This window comes from Molossus molossus, unplaced genomic scaffold (genome assembly GCF_014108415.1).
Source record: "Molossus molossus isolate mMolMol1 unplaced genomic scaffold, mMolMol1.p scaffold_m16_p_17, whole genome shotgun sequence".
NCBI classification, from domain to species: Eukaryota; Metazoa; Chordata; class Mammalia; order Chiroptera; family Molossidae; genus Molossus; species Molossus molossus.
Genome location: NW_023425352.1, coordinates 34,664,214 through 34,678,951, shown reverse-complemented (window position 1 = coordinate 34,678,951; position 14,738 = coordinate 34,664,214). Strand labels below are relative to the sequence as shown.

Below are 14,738 nucleotides of genomic sequence, written 5' to 3'. Positions count from 1 at the left end.
TCTTTCCCAGGATTTTTTGCCACATTGATGAATATGGCCTTGCAATCCAGACCACTGTAAGAAGAGTAAGTACGTAGTTTTGGTTTAAATAAGAGAAGTTAGGATGGTTTTTACACAAGCTTGAGAAAAAGAAAAAAAAAAGAAATGTTCTTTTATAAGGGAAGGTGGCACATTCCTTCAGTGCTGGGCATCCTTGCCATAGAAACCTAGGACACCTATGTGGCACATCCCTCTCTACCACCCTTGACTTACCTCCAATACCTGCCACCCCCATCCCCCTTACACACACATAGATGCCTAGGAAGGAAGGAGGCAGGCGGCCTCCAGAGGACTGGGAAGGAAGGCAAAGTCCTGGTCCTTTCTTCTTGCATCATTTCCTGGATTAGCATTTTTCAAGGCTGACAGACTGTTATTATGTCCTGAAGACAAGCCATCTAAAAATGTCAACTAAGGTATTAAAATATTTTCCAAAGGATCAAGCAAGCCAACGGTTGGGAAGGAAGTGAAAGGGTATTGAAAGTATAAAACTCTTCATAAATGCAAGGGATTGTCTGCCTATTTGAAGATGCTGCCTAAGGCAAGACATGAATTTCATGATGAGCGACCATTGCAAGAAAGAAGAAACAAATACTCCCTAGAGGCCACACCACACTCAGCCACACTGTATTTCATTTCATCCCCACAGCAGCCTTCACCCAGGAAACAGCCTCATCTGTAGGGGACGAGAAATGACAAGTGCAGGGCAGGATTTGAATTCAGGACTGTCCAACTTTGAGCACAAAATGGGGATAGCAATGACTTACCCTTTACCATTGTGGTGAGGAGTGCATAACTCCTAAAAAGTGTCTTGTACAGTTGCAGACCCAGAGTAAGTAGCTATTGTTATTATTATTATACCATACTGTTGTGGTTTGGCAAACAAGAAGAAGAAAGCTTGAGTCATGCTGTTCCAAAGGCTGAGAAAATGACAACCGCCAGAGTATTTATATAATCTATAATAAGAGCAAACCAATGCAGAAGTATAGAGGTTGACTATTTGAATCTTTATTGTGAAAAGCTAGACAGAAGACAAAGGTTGATAATTAGTGTAAATGCAACAGAGTAACCCAAATATTAGCAAGAGTTTGCCAGTCACCTTTGCCAAGAAAGGCATCTATTTATAAGTAAATTTTGGACTAAACTCTTTCCACATTTCCTGTGCCTTTAGCTGTTTCCAGATTTACCTCAAAGTTAATGTCCAATTTGTGCTATTCTTTTAAGATTCTCTGTTTGGACTTTTACAGTTAAAGATAAATGTACTTAACTCTGTTTGATGTCTCTGAGATAGTTCTCTTTGCCTTTCATCACTTTTCTGTTTGCACGTGGCTCTGTGGTTTGCTTAGGGTATAATTAGGCTTAACTCAAACATGGAACCTTTAGGGACTGAGAGTCTGGGAAAGGAATCAGTGATGTCAGTCTCAGTCCTTAGAGATTTCTGTTTATTTCAAAATCTATCACTAAATAGTAATGGACACTCATCGGCCCTTGTGTTTGGAAGTCTTAAGAAAACACAGAAGCTAAAGGTAAATAAACATAAATATAATGGCAGTTCAACTAACCTTTCATCCTCTAGGTGATTTGTTCATATGACAGCTGAAATGGCATATGGTGTGCCCAGCAACCTGGCATAGAGCCAGGCACAGAGTAGGTACTCAGTAAATATTTGTTACATAAATGGCTGCAGAATTCATTAGAGCATGAATTTGCTTTTAGGATCTAGATTTTCTTTGATTCCCCCCCCCCCCTTATCTGTCTGTTTTTGTGGGCTCGCTTATTTTTGCCTGGGTATTTGTTATTGCCACTGAAAAATTACTTTCAGGGATTCTTTGAGGCTTAGAATGAATGCCTCCCCCCCCCCCCCCCCCCCCCCCCCAGGATTTGCTTTTGTTTCTGCCAGGTGCCTGGTGGCATTACTAGTCTGGGACCACTTTAACCTAAATTTATCACTCAAAGTTTTTTAGACCACCCAGGTGATGTGCATTTGAGTTGCAATTTTGCACACAAGGGCCAGCCTGTGAATACAACTTCTCAGGGACCCCACCTCCCTACATATACTTTCAATGCCAAGGCAACTAACTATCCTTGCAGTCTCTCAGAGTGGGCAGTGGGTTTATTCTGGTTCACTCTTATTTTTAGGGTGTGACTTTTAGGAGCCTCCCCTTAATGTAAGGCAGGCCTTTTTATTTGTCCCACTTGGTGGGTTTTGGGCTCTGATTTGTTTAACCTCCCTGGTGAGGCTGCCAAAATCAGTTCAGATCTGCCCCTCTGAGGATAAATGTGCCTCCCTGCTTACCTCTTACGCTCTCTCTTTCCTGCAGAATTTGGCCTGCCAGTTTCTTACTGTCTTGTCAGCTTTTTCATGTTTTTAATGATATTATTTTATATTACAACCAGCCATTTAAAAGTTGTTTTCATGGAAGGATCAGCGTGTATAACCTAGAGCATCATTGCTGGACACAAAAATCTCTACCTTTTCTCAATTCCTGTGTACAATTAATGTTTCCTATCATACCTATAGCATTCTTTTTTATTTTATTTATTTATTTATTATTTTTTTATCCTTTCCTGAGGACATTTTTGCATTTTTATTTTCAGATAGAGCGGGAGGGAGAGAGGGAGGAAGAGAGAGAGAGAGAGAGAGACACATCGACTGGTCGCATGACAGCTACCAGGGCCGGGGACAAACTGCAACCGAGAAACGTGCCCTCAGCGGGAACCGAACCCGGGACTCTCCGGTCCACGGGCCGACATTCTGACCGCTGAGCCAAACTGGCCAGGGCCTATAGCATTGTTCTTAAGAGAAAACTTTAAGAACAAGTAAACTTAAGTCAGATATATTTAACTTAATCCCTTCCCCCTACAAAGTTGCTAAGGCCTGGGGTGGGGGGTGCTCACCTTGTCTTGGTGGCCTCTGCCTGCGCAGGTATCCTTGGAGATGTTCATTGTCCTGTCTCGTCTTTCGTGTTGGTCCAGTACAAGTACATTCCTGTCTGAAAGTCCCCTTCAGTGTCAGCATGTCTCCTTGCTGCTTCTATGCTCCCTTTGGGGACCCCAGGTCACTGCTGCTCCAGCACGGTCTGGGGGGAATGCGGATGCCCTCCGTACTCCCTGCTGCTGTCTGCTGTGACCGGCTGGGGCTCTTTGGGCTGCAGGAGTCTAATGCTCCTGTCCTCTGGGGCCTATTTGAGATCAGAAGCGCAGCAGTGCCCCCCCCTTTCAGAGTCCCCAAGGCTATTTGGGCCCTCTCTTTCCAAGCCCAGCATCAGGTGCAGGAGCAAGCCCTTTCTCCGACTCACACGGAGCTCCCTTTGCTTCTCTTTGGATGAAGATTAAATAAAGCCTTTCATTGGTTGATCATAAACATGGGATTTGTTAGAATGTTGGTCTTTATGTTCTTCTCTCCTGCTTTTTTGATCAAATAATTGCTGCACAAGATGAAAATATTTTTTTTTCCCTGCAAGAGAGCCACTGTATTAAAACTTGAGGTATAACTTGCCTTTGATAACACATGGTGTATAAAATGACTTCCATCAGTTGGCTGGTGTTGACTTCCTTTAATATCTTATCAGCAACTCTGTCTGCATTTCAAATTTACTCCTAAAGTTGATTTTGCTATGACTGGCACTACAGAAACACGACTGTAACATAAACATGACAAGCTCAGCCTGGTGAGCACCAAATATTAAATTCTGTCAATAAAAGTAGAGATAGCCTATGACCTGTTATAAAGCTTTCAAAACAGTTACATAAGTAGTTCAAAATGTACATCATTAAGGATGGTCATATATACTAGGTTTATATTTACTTTAATTATCTAGGTAACATCTGCTTTATATGTTTAGCTATTTAAAATATTGTTTTTTAGCCACTAAGCTTCTAAATTCACTCCAATATTACTACAATTACTTTTTTCTTTTTAATTTATGCCCCATATGCGCTTTTAAAAATCATTTGCAGACTTTACTTAGCAAGCTAAACTGCCTATAATAAAGTCTGAGATTTCTCCCCATTACCTCATTCATCCTGTACCTTCCCCCAGACATTATTTGTGGACAATTCATGCCTTCCCAACTTCTAGCAAAATCAGCAACTCGAGACACTGGTGATGACTTTTATTTGCATATTTTTTCTACTGCTGAAAACCTGAATTAACTTTTTAGTCCTCTGCTGGTGGTCCCATTGTGTATTATTTTGTTTTCCTAAAATCTCTAAAATCTTTTCCCTTTTTAGTTCCTGTCAGATCTCACTAAAGTGTTTGTTCACTTCATCTACTCAACATATATTTATTGAATGACCCAACTGGGAACTGTGCTTGCCGTAATTAACTAGCTATAGCTACTAAGGCCTTATATTCTTTAATTACAGTTTTTCAGTTCTTTCAAACTCTGTCTTTAAGTCTGTTCTAAACACAGCATTTGCTTTTTCTAATTGCTCCACCCCACCTGAAACCTTGATATTCTTTCAACTTTCTGTCCAGTCAGTGGCACAGTGGCCTTGGGCCCAAAGCAATAAAATTCCCAACTGACATTTTGTGCATTTTCAATGCTACTAAGTTAAATTTTTTTTTTTTTTTTTTTAATGGTACGTTCTCCTAGTGGGAACCGAACCTGGGACTCTGGTCCGCAGGCCAATGCTCCAACCACTGAGCCAAACCGGCCAGGGGGCTAAGTTAAAATTTTTAATTATTTACATTTTATTCAGGCTGTTCCCTCTTTAAAACTATTTAGCATTTAATTTCTGGGAAAAAAATTAAGAGCTCATCTTCAAGCCCTTTCTATTACAGCTGATGCATTTAAGAGCTTTGCTACAGCTCATGGCCATCTCTCCGGCTGAGTAGGTGGTGCTGCTACCCCTAAGCTAGAATCTGATCGCACAACACTTTTCTCTTTATCACGGGCCCTTTGAAAGCGGTGCTGTGCATTTTTAAGTACAGGTTTGTTTCCTCTTTTTTTTTGTACTGGGAAATATTTCCCATACACTAAAAACAAAAACCAAAAAACAGTCACTTCCATTGAGTCGCGATTACACCCTGATCTAGCTTTAGCATTCTGTTTTTGCATTCTGGAGACAGAATACAGACCAAAGAACAGCAGTTGAAAAATACAACTTGACCATTTTGGAATATTTTGCCATTGGCTAGCCTGTTTCTCTTTAGAAATTCAACCCCTGCTCCCAACCTCATTCATTCTTCCTTAAGCCTTTTCAAATGGTTCAATCATTTTACAAAAACCAAAAAAATGCCAGTGTTAACAGAGTGTGCAGTACAGATAAAACTATATTAGGCGAAAGTTAGACCAAGTCCAGTTACACACTAAAGCCTCTCAGTTCTTGTTGTTGGTCTCAGAATTTCCATTATTTCCTAAGTTCATGAAGTACCGTAAAGTCAATTACAGTAACCATGTGGTCCTGCCAGGTAAATCTACCTAAACTGCAGAGTCCCAATAGAGAGACTTTTCCTAAAGTATACGAGCAATTACTGTTCTTGGTCCATTGAGTCACTAATACATCTTGAGTACTTACTCATAAAAAATTCTTTTTACATTCTTCTATTTTAATTATTCATACAAATGAGAAGAGATCTAGTAAGACTTATATATTAATATTCTAACTATGGGATTTATATATTTGACAGGAGTTTCCTTTTTTTTTTTATCCTCACCCGAGGACATTATTTTTCTATTTTTTGTTCCGATAGAGTGGGAGGGAGAGAGAGGAAGCGAGAGAGAGAAAGAGAAAGAGAAACATCGACGTGAAAGGGACACATTGAGTGGCTGCCACCCACACCACCAACCAGGGCCAGGGACAAACTGCAACCGAGGTACGTGCCCTTAGCGGGAACCGAACCGGGTCTCTCTGAACTGCAGGCTGACGCTCTAACCGCTGAGCCAAACCGGCCAGGGCAGGAGTTTCCATTTTTAGAGTATGTTTTGTGACAAAATTCATACTCTGCTGTGACTTGTTTATCACCAGCATTGAGCACTTATTACGTGGCAGGCACTGTTCCAGAGGTTTCCTGGGCCTTCGCTCAGTGGGTCCTCTCCATCTCGTGAAGCAAGTTTGTGAATTCAGGAGGAAACTCATTTAGCTGAAATGTCTTTAGAGAGTTACCTACAGAAGAAGCTAAAATCTTATCAGCTCCTCTGTGGTTAAGAAGTGGTTGATTTCATAGAGGGAATGAGACTTAACGCCAAGTAGCAAACACAGCTGGGTTAGGTAACTAGTAAAGTATTACTGCTTCATTTGTAAAATATTTTGGCAGCTGCCTACTGCTAATGTATCTCAAGATAATAATAATGAATTCTATTTACAGATATTCGCCGGCACTTAAAAACAAAGAGTAAATGGCATACACTAGCAAATGCATGTTACCCTCACCATCACATACATTGTATTCCTCATGGTGACATAAAGTATGTTATTGGGAAATAAATTTCCTTTGTTCTCAGACTCAACAAGTATGGGTAATAGTTTTTATTGCTTAGCCTTACCAATGTGTCAGTATTCAGCAACGTGATGGGAATGATTTGTTTCCACTAAAGCTGCTAAGACTCAAGCCAGGTTTTAACTGTGATTTGTAGAGGATAAAAGGAAACCAGGCCACCAACGTGTTTTTCACACAATAAAAACTTGACCCCACTGGAGGTCAAGGCTTAAGGATGTCAGCAAGCAGATGATGCTTCCCTTTCACTGGGGATGATGAGGTATGCCTAGAAATTGTGAGATTGTGAAGGGCATTTTGCATGAAGTTTGGAAGAAACTTGTTGGGGTGTTGTCTCATTCTATCATCATAGGTCAGGGAGCCCACGTTCTCAGCAATCCTGGCCCGTAGGCTCCGTGCAAGGCACCTTGAAGGCCTGGATTCTGATTCTGAGGAGAAGGTTGTGGGAGGGGCCGGGGCCCATGCTCGCGTGAAGGAGCGTGGCGTTGGCTGGGTGTGATTGTAGGACATGAAATTGAAGTCCTTCTCTGGAGTGGGGGTTACACTATTTAAACGAATAGAGGATTGGTGACAATATATCAATTAAATCACAGAATCCATGTCTTCACAGTGCAGGGCACCTCAGAAACAAAATAATGTCAAAAGGATATGGTGTCTCCGCACAGTTAGCCACATTGATTGAATGGGAAAATCTGAGTCATTGTAAATACCTGGTTTCTTCTCAGTGTTGAGGCTGTTATTGGATAAGCCTTTTTTCTATTTTTTATTTTTTATTTTTTTTCTTTATTGATTTTAGAGAGAGAAGAAGTGAAAGGGAGTGAGAGATAGAAACATCGATGAGAGAGAACATCGACTGGCCGCCTCCTGCATGCCCTGCACTGGAGATCAGACCCACAGTCTGGGCATGTGTCCTGACCGGGAATCGAACCAGCAACCAATTGGTGCGTGGGTCAATGCTCAACCACTGAGCAACACCGGCTGGACTGGATAAGCCTTTTAAACATCACATTATGATACCAATTCTCAATGACATTATAAGTCTGCCTTGGTGTTCAGGAAGGTGTCTTGTAGATCCAACTAAACGGGGACAGGAACAAGCATTTATTTAGGGACCTCCCATACAGTATCTAATCTCATTCTCACAATAACCTATGAAGTAGTTGATGTTCTGGTCCCCATTTTATCGTTGAGAGCTATAAGGCTTATTGAGGTTAAATAACTTGCCTTAGGACGCACAACTGTGAGTGACAGAGTTGGAAGTGACTGTCTCCTAGGTATGAATGCCATGTTTTAAATCATTGTTCTTTTTCTTCCATTAACCTAAAAAGATGCTGTGGTCGCTTTGACAGTAATTTTCCTCAGTGGCTTTTTGGAATGTTGTATAATCTGTAGAAGATGTGGGTTTTAGCGAATGCCGTGAAAAGGCAATAAATGTTAGTTTGGATGAGGCTCTGTGGCCAGTCTTAGGAACAGTAGTGTTTGGAATTGAACCCAACATTTCACCTTAATAATACAAAGCTTCAGTGTTCTCGTGGGTGAATGCATACACTCAAGAATAAGTGTCCTTAGAAATAACTGCAGTGACTTACATGTAACTCTAGACCTTGCCCTGTTCATTATGCAAGCACTGCACAGTCGCGCATTCATGAGTTACAAGTTCCCAAAGCCCCACAAGCTACAGGCCTGTTCTCTGGATGTACTAGAGGTTTCATTGACATTTCCACAGCTCAGCACAGAATTTTAATCTTTCATGGTTCAAGAAGCCTGTGTCACATGCAGCCTCATTTGTAGAACCAGTTGCAAATGTGTAAGAAAATACACAGAGGTAACAAAATACACCCTTCAGTGGCCACTTACAGGGCTACTGTTCAGAAGGGTGGCTAAGACCTATGTTGAACCCTAGAATTGTGTGGTTTAGAGCATCTTCTGAATGTAGTTACAGTTTTCTTGGAAACTGGATTTGATATGTGTTATGTTTCCTTGAAGGTCATTGCTACCTCCCTGAATTATAGTGGGGTTCCTCTAGGTATGCACAATATCTTTGTTTCATCATACTCATCAAAGCTTATTCATAACTTCTAAATTATCCCGGCAGCTCCCCAGGTTGCGTAGTTGTAAGTATTATAGATCATCGATGAGCACACTCAAATAAAGAGATGGGGTACATTTTCCAGGGCCTTCTTCTGAGCTAATATAATAGTAGAGGCAACCCAAGTTTGCCCATGTATGGCCTAGTACTTCGTTTTGTCTCAGAGAGAAACTCAAGGACATCTGAATGATGTTTGGAATGAAGGGTTTCTAACTGGGATTACGTCAAGTTAACTGTGTGCTACAAAACAAAATATGGCTTCATTTTCATCAGGAGATCTAGTACTGTAAATGCTGTAACACATGAATTCAGTGATTCAGCTATTTATACATATTTTTATATGCTTCTAAAAATGACTGTTTGAGCTTTTTGAAATAGAAAAGGCTGTACTTTCTAATTTTTCTCTTTTTTTTATGAGTACTTTTTTTTTTTTTTTTTTTTTAATGAGGAGACTGGGAACTAAACTATTTCTTTGCTGCTAATTTATTGTGATTACCTTCTTATTTCCATGGAACAAAATATTCTGAAGCCATATCTGTCTTCATGATCTCATCCTGGTTGGCTTGTGTACAGTTGCACTGGCTGGTGTGGCTTAGTTGATTGGAGTCTTGTCCCCTACACCACAAGTTTCTGGGTTCGATCCCTGGTTGGGGCATATGCGGGAGGCAACCGATGGATGTTTTACTCTTACATCAATGTTTCTCTCTCTCTCTCCTCCCTCCTTCTCCCTTTCTCTCTCTCTAAAATCAATAAAAGCATGTCCTCAGGTGAGGATTAAAAAAATGTTTCTCTTTTTTAAAAAATGTAGAAATAGCCCTGGCCGGTTTGGCTCAGCGGTTAGAGCGTCGGCCTGCGGGGTCCGGAGAGACCCGGGTTCGGTTCCTGCTAAGGGCATATACCTCGGTTGCAGTTTGTCCCCGGCCCTGGTTGGTCGTGCGGGTGGCAGCCACTCGATGTGTCCCTTTCACATCGATGTTTCCCTCTCTCTTCCTCTCTCTCCCTCCCACTCTGTCTGTACAAAAAATGGAAAAATGTCCTCGGATGAGGATTAAAAAATAATAATAATAAATAAATAAAAATAAAAAATGTAGAAATAGTTATTACCTTAAAAAGTTGTTATAGACAGACCTTGATATCATAATGATATCTGTGCTCTTTATTACTACAAAATTAAGGTAGTTATTATAGTTGTCTACCTACATAGCTAAATCTTGCCTTTTGTTTGTTTGTTTGTTTTTTCTTTGTTGATTTTAGAGAGAGAGGAAGGGAAAGGGAGAGAGAGATAGAAACATTGATGAGAGAGAACATCGATTGGCCGCCTCCTGCCTGCCCCACACTGGGGATTTGGCCCACAACCTGAGCATGTGCCCTGATAGGGAATCAAACTGGTGACCTCTTGGTGCATGGGTCGACAGTCAATCACTGAGCCACACTGGTCGGGTTAGATCTTGTTATTTAGTATATTGATAAAGAAGCATATTTATTACTGTGCTATCATTTTTTTTAAACCTCGCCTGAGGATATTGATTTTCAGATAGAGTGGGAGGGAGGGAAGGAGGGAGAGAGAGAGAGAAACACTGATGTGAGAGAGACATATCTATTGGTTGCTTCCTGTACAACCCCAACCGGGGCCAGGGATCAAACTGCAACTGAGGTACATGCCCTTGTCTAGAATCAAACCCGTGGCTGACTCTTCAGTCCACAAGCTGACACTCCAACCACGGAGCCAAACCAGCCAGGGCAATGTGCTATCATTTTTTAAAAACTATTTTGATAACTGTAATTTGGTTGTTTTTCTTTACAATCCCTTTTTTTTATACATTAAAATTTTTTTTTTTTTTTCTGAGAAGGGGTCCACAATCTACCAAAGGGGTTCTTGACTCAAAAAGAGTAAGATGCTCTGTGCGTGGTTGCGCCCACGCATGCATACATACAGTATTCATATGTAGTTTCAGAGGGCTCACAGACCCCCTTTGAGGCCCCTGTCTAGTATCTGCAGTTTAAAAACTCATGCCCTATTAGCTAAAATTCAAGAGAGCAGGCCACATGAGGGAGGGTTTTTGATTTGTTTTATTTTTTTAAGGCCCTATTCAAATCAGTCAGTTATAGGAATCAATCTACAATGCCTTCTCAGTTGTACTATTGGTTTTGGCTGTTGTGAACTAGTATTTATCTTTTTCCTCCATAAAACAAGGAGTGTGTAAGTCCTCATAAATAATTCTTGCCTGGCCAGTGTGGCTCAGTGGTTGAGCATAGACTCATGAACCAAGAGGTCCCCAATTCGATTCCCGGTCAGGGCACATGCCCAGGTTGTGGGCCCGATCCCCAGTGGGGGTGTGCAGGAGGTGACCAGTCAATCCTCTCTCTCTAAAATCAATAAAGAAAAAAATTTTTTTAAAAAATAATTCTCTTGGCTTTGGCCATGTCCACTCTTGATATTGTTGAGTGAGAAATGAAAAACTTGTGCTTTTACACTCTTTGATTTGTAGTTTGTGTTCGAGATTTGCATTTTTGAATTTTAAGAGCTTGATACGTATGTACTTGATAAATTTGGTATTGGATAAAAAGTACAAATACCACCAGATATTAATGGCATCCATTTCATATTGTTCTGTGCCATGCATGGTTTGGTGGTTGTTTTTATTAATCAAGCATATTTATTGTTCCTGCGTAGGGACACCAAAGTTCATCTGAGAATATCGTTCTCTGCTTATATCTGTGTGTTGTGAGTCTCTAGTTAGGATTCTCTTTACACCTGTGTGGGTTTTATGCTTTCTGGTTTTCTGTACATCTGAATGCTTCTCTCTCTTTTTTTTAATCCTCGCTTGAAGACACTTTTCGATATTTTGTTCAGATAGAGTGGGAGGGAGAGAGAGAAACATCGACATGAAAGAGACACATCGAGTGGTTGCCACCCAAATGACCCAACCAGGATCGGGGACAAACTGCAGCTGAGGTACGTGCCCTTAGCGGGAACCGAACCCGGGTCTCTCCAGACCGCAGGCCGACGCTCTAACCGCTGAGCTGAACCGGCCAGGGCCTGAATGCTTCTCTTAATGTACTGAGATCTCAGTGGGACCTTAGAGATGACCGAGCCTAGTTTTTCTCAACCTTGCCAAGTTTCACAAGATATTGATGCCTAGATCCCATTCCCAGAGGATCTAATTGAATGGTTCAGTGTTGGGTTTGTAAAAAGCTGGCCAGGAGGTGCATCCTTTCAGCATAGTGGAGAACCGCGGCCTAGCTGACTCCTTCACTGTACACAACGTGCAGAGACGGGACATGCCCAGTGCTGCCAGCCGGCTGGTAACAGGCGGGTCTTCTCTACTTCGGATGCTGTTCGCCCTTTTCAGCATTTGTTTTTTCTCCAAGCATGTTAGGCCGTTTCACAGCGAATGCAGACTTCTGTGATGGCCGCATTCCTCATGGAATATTTAAAGTTAAATACTCCAGCTGGAATGTTTTAAAGCCTGCCATTCTTGTCCTGTTTTACCATTACCTAATGAGCAGACAGCTTTCTGGAAAAATCTGGAGATCATTCTTTCTTAGTCAGCTGTTCTTGGCTGTGGTGACTGTTTACTCCTGGAAATTTGCCCCATCCCCAATCACAAGCCAGAGAGTGGCCCGATTTTTTTAAGTAGCTTGTGATTCCTGAAAATGTAAGTCTCCAGACCTCACAACTGAACCTGGGATGTCCCAATTGGAATAATTCTGAAAGAATTCCCTTGTCGCGTTGATGGACTTTAGTGTTAAGAACCCACATCTGAAGAGCCCTCCAAAAAATGGGCATTTCTTTTCCTTGTAAGTTGTTAGTGTAATTCTAGCATTTTTGAGGAAAATATATAAGTACTTTATGGGCAGAAATGCTGTCCATTTATTTTCATACCTATCATCCCAAAGTCCTTAGAATGAATCGAACTAAATAATTGTGCCTTTTCTACCCAAGCTAATAGATTTCTTGCCTTAGTTTATCTGAATATGGGTTTTGATGAACTCTGATCTCATTCAGTTTTAAAAATAATATATTATCTTATGTCCACAGAGACTATTCATTACTAATGTAGTACATAAAAGAAAAGGCAGACATTTAATGCACATATTTAGGCCAAAAAAGATTAGATGACTCAAGGTAGTGACAATTCCTGTATTCATGGCAGGTTTCCAGATTCACGGTGGATTTCTCTAGGACAGTGACTGGCTTTTACTCTCTTTTTCCTTCGGTCTTATTTTGAAGTGAATTGGGTTACAGCAATTTTGAAAGCTATCTGACTGTATATATTAAATCTAAAATAAATTAAAACAATTTTTTTTCCCTATAATTCTCCTATACAGCTATTAGGATGGCAATAAATTTTACCTACAGCAGATCATGATACCTTGGGACTGAAAAATGTCAGAGAGAAAATTGCTTGGCCTCTAGTAGCCAGGGTAGATAGGAGAAGGGAATTCTTGCCAAGACCTCTTACCAGCCCCGTGCAGAACCAGCAGAGAACTGTCAAGTGAGTTGCCTTCCCAAGGAAGCTCTGTGTGCCTCTCCTGGGCCATCTTCATTTTCCTAGGCAATATAATTTCAGAATTTTGTAGAGTGAAATCCCTTTATCAAGTTACTACTGAAGAGCTATCCACTATCTCTCTATAAGATAACAACATTAATTATATAAGGTTTATATTTTGTGTGTACATGAGGGTTGTACTTTGAACCACTCTATATCAAAAGCCAGATGTCAGTCTGTATCTGCCAAAGGATGGAGTTTTGTTTCTGTTTTTTTTTATCCTCACCCGAGGACATTTTTCCATTTTTTGTTCAGATAGAGTAGGAGAGAGAGAGAGAGAGAGACATCGACGTGAAAGGGACACATCGAGTGGCTGCCACCCACACAACCCAACCAGGGCCGGGGACAAACTGCAACTGAGGTACGTGCCCTTAGCGGGAACCGAACCCAGGTCTCTCTGGACTGCAGGCCAACGCTCCAACCGCTGAGCCAAACCGGCCGGGGCAGGATGGAGATTTTTTTAAAAATGTGATTATGGAGTTGAGAAAACCATCTTTAAAATTTTTTTTTTTTTTGGTACGTGCCCCTAGCAGGAACCGAACCCGGGTCTCTCTGGTCTGCAGGTTGACACTCCAACCGCTGAGCCAAACCAGCCAGAGCAAGAAAACCATCTTTTAAAAACAGCCGTGCTTAGCCTTATGAATAAAGATAAACATTTTAATGTATATTTTAATAATTGATTTTGAAAAGAAGAGGTTTGATGGAGCAAAGAATTAAGCTGTAAAAACTACACCATAAAACTATAAGAAGAAAACATGCATATTTTATAATCCCAGAATCAGGGTGACCTTTCTAACACATGAACTCAGATACCACACACAAGGTCTGAAGGCTAGTTAACTCGATACTTGGAAGCTTTCCACTAAGTTGTTTGGAGCATGAACATACTGGTCATTAGTCAGATGATTAGGCCTAGGACTGACGTTACCTAACTCTGCCTAGACCAAAGGTCATTGTGGCCACAAACTCTCTTGCACCCAGTCCACTATCTGCAAGGACAAGCTGTTGGTGAGTGAGAGTGAGAACCTGAATGAATCAGCACAACTCATTCTCCACTACTGTGACTAATACCAGTAGTTGCCACCTTGGGCTTTAGCAGTGCTCTCAGATTTGGGAACTAGACTCACATTTTCTTTAGCACTGGAGTGAGCGTTACTTTATTTGGCTTCCTTTAGCTCCGTTTCACACTGAAATCAATTTTAGGCCTGAGCTTGGCAAATGTGAATTGAAAATGGGCTGGGGTGGGGGATTTCTTGGCTTTGGCACCTGGATAACAAAGTTCCTCAGGAACAGGCTTTCATTCATCATTGGAACACACTGGATTTCTGTCTCGGAGTTCAGGGTGGGCCAGAAGGAGCCACGGTGGGTCTGTGGAGGGATGAATGAGCATCCTGTTCGAAAGGTGCTAAGCTGCTCCTGAATCACCTTGAATGCCCTCTTTTTGCAGCAGCAGCCATGGTGCATGTTTTTAAACTTTTTATTAAAGTATAATATATACATATAAAATATATAAGTCTGAAATGTACTGTCCAACGAATTTTCATAAAGTGAACGCACTTATATAACCAGCACCCAATTAAGAAACAGAATGCTACCTGAATCCTAGAAGCCCCTTCCA

General features: G+C 41.2%; 1 protein-coding gene and 1 non-coding gene across 2 annotated transcripts in view; both read left to right on the top strand.

The window, feature by feature from the left end:
* PAPSS2 (3'-phosphoadenosine 5'-phosphosulfate synthase 2) overlaps positions 1-14,738 on the top strand; it is a 71,339-nt gene that overhangs the window by 2,528 nt on the left and 54,073 nt on the right. The gene's annotated exons all lie outside the window — the stretch shown is intronic.
* On the top strand, positions 12,900-12,958 carry LOC118632812. Its single transcript, XR_004960073.1, has one exon. It is a non-coding gene; the product is annotated as a small nucleolar RNA SNORD56 (small nucleolar RNA).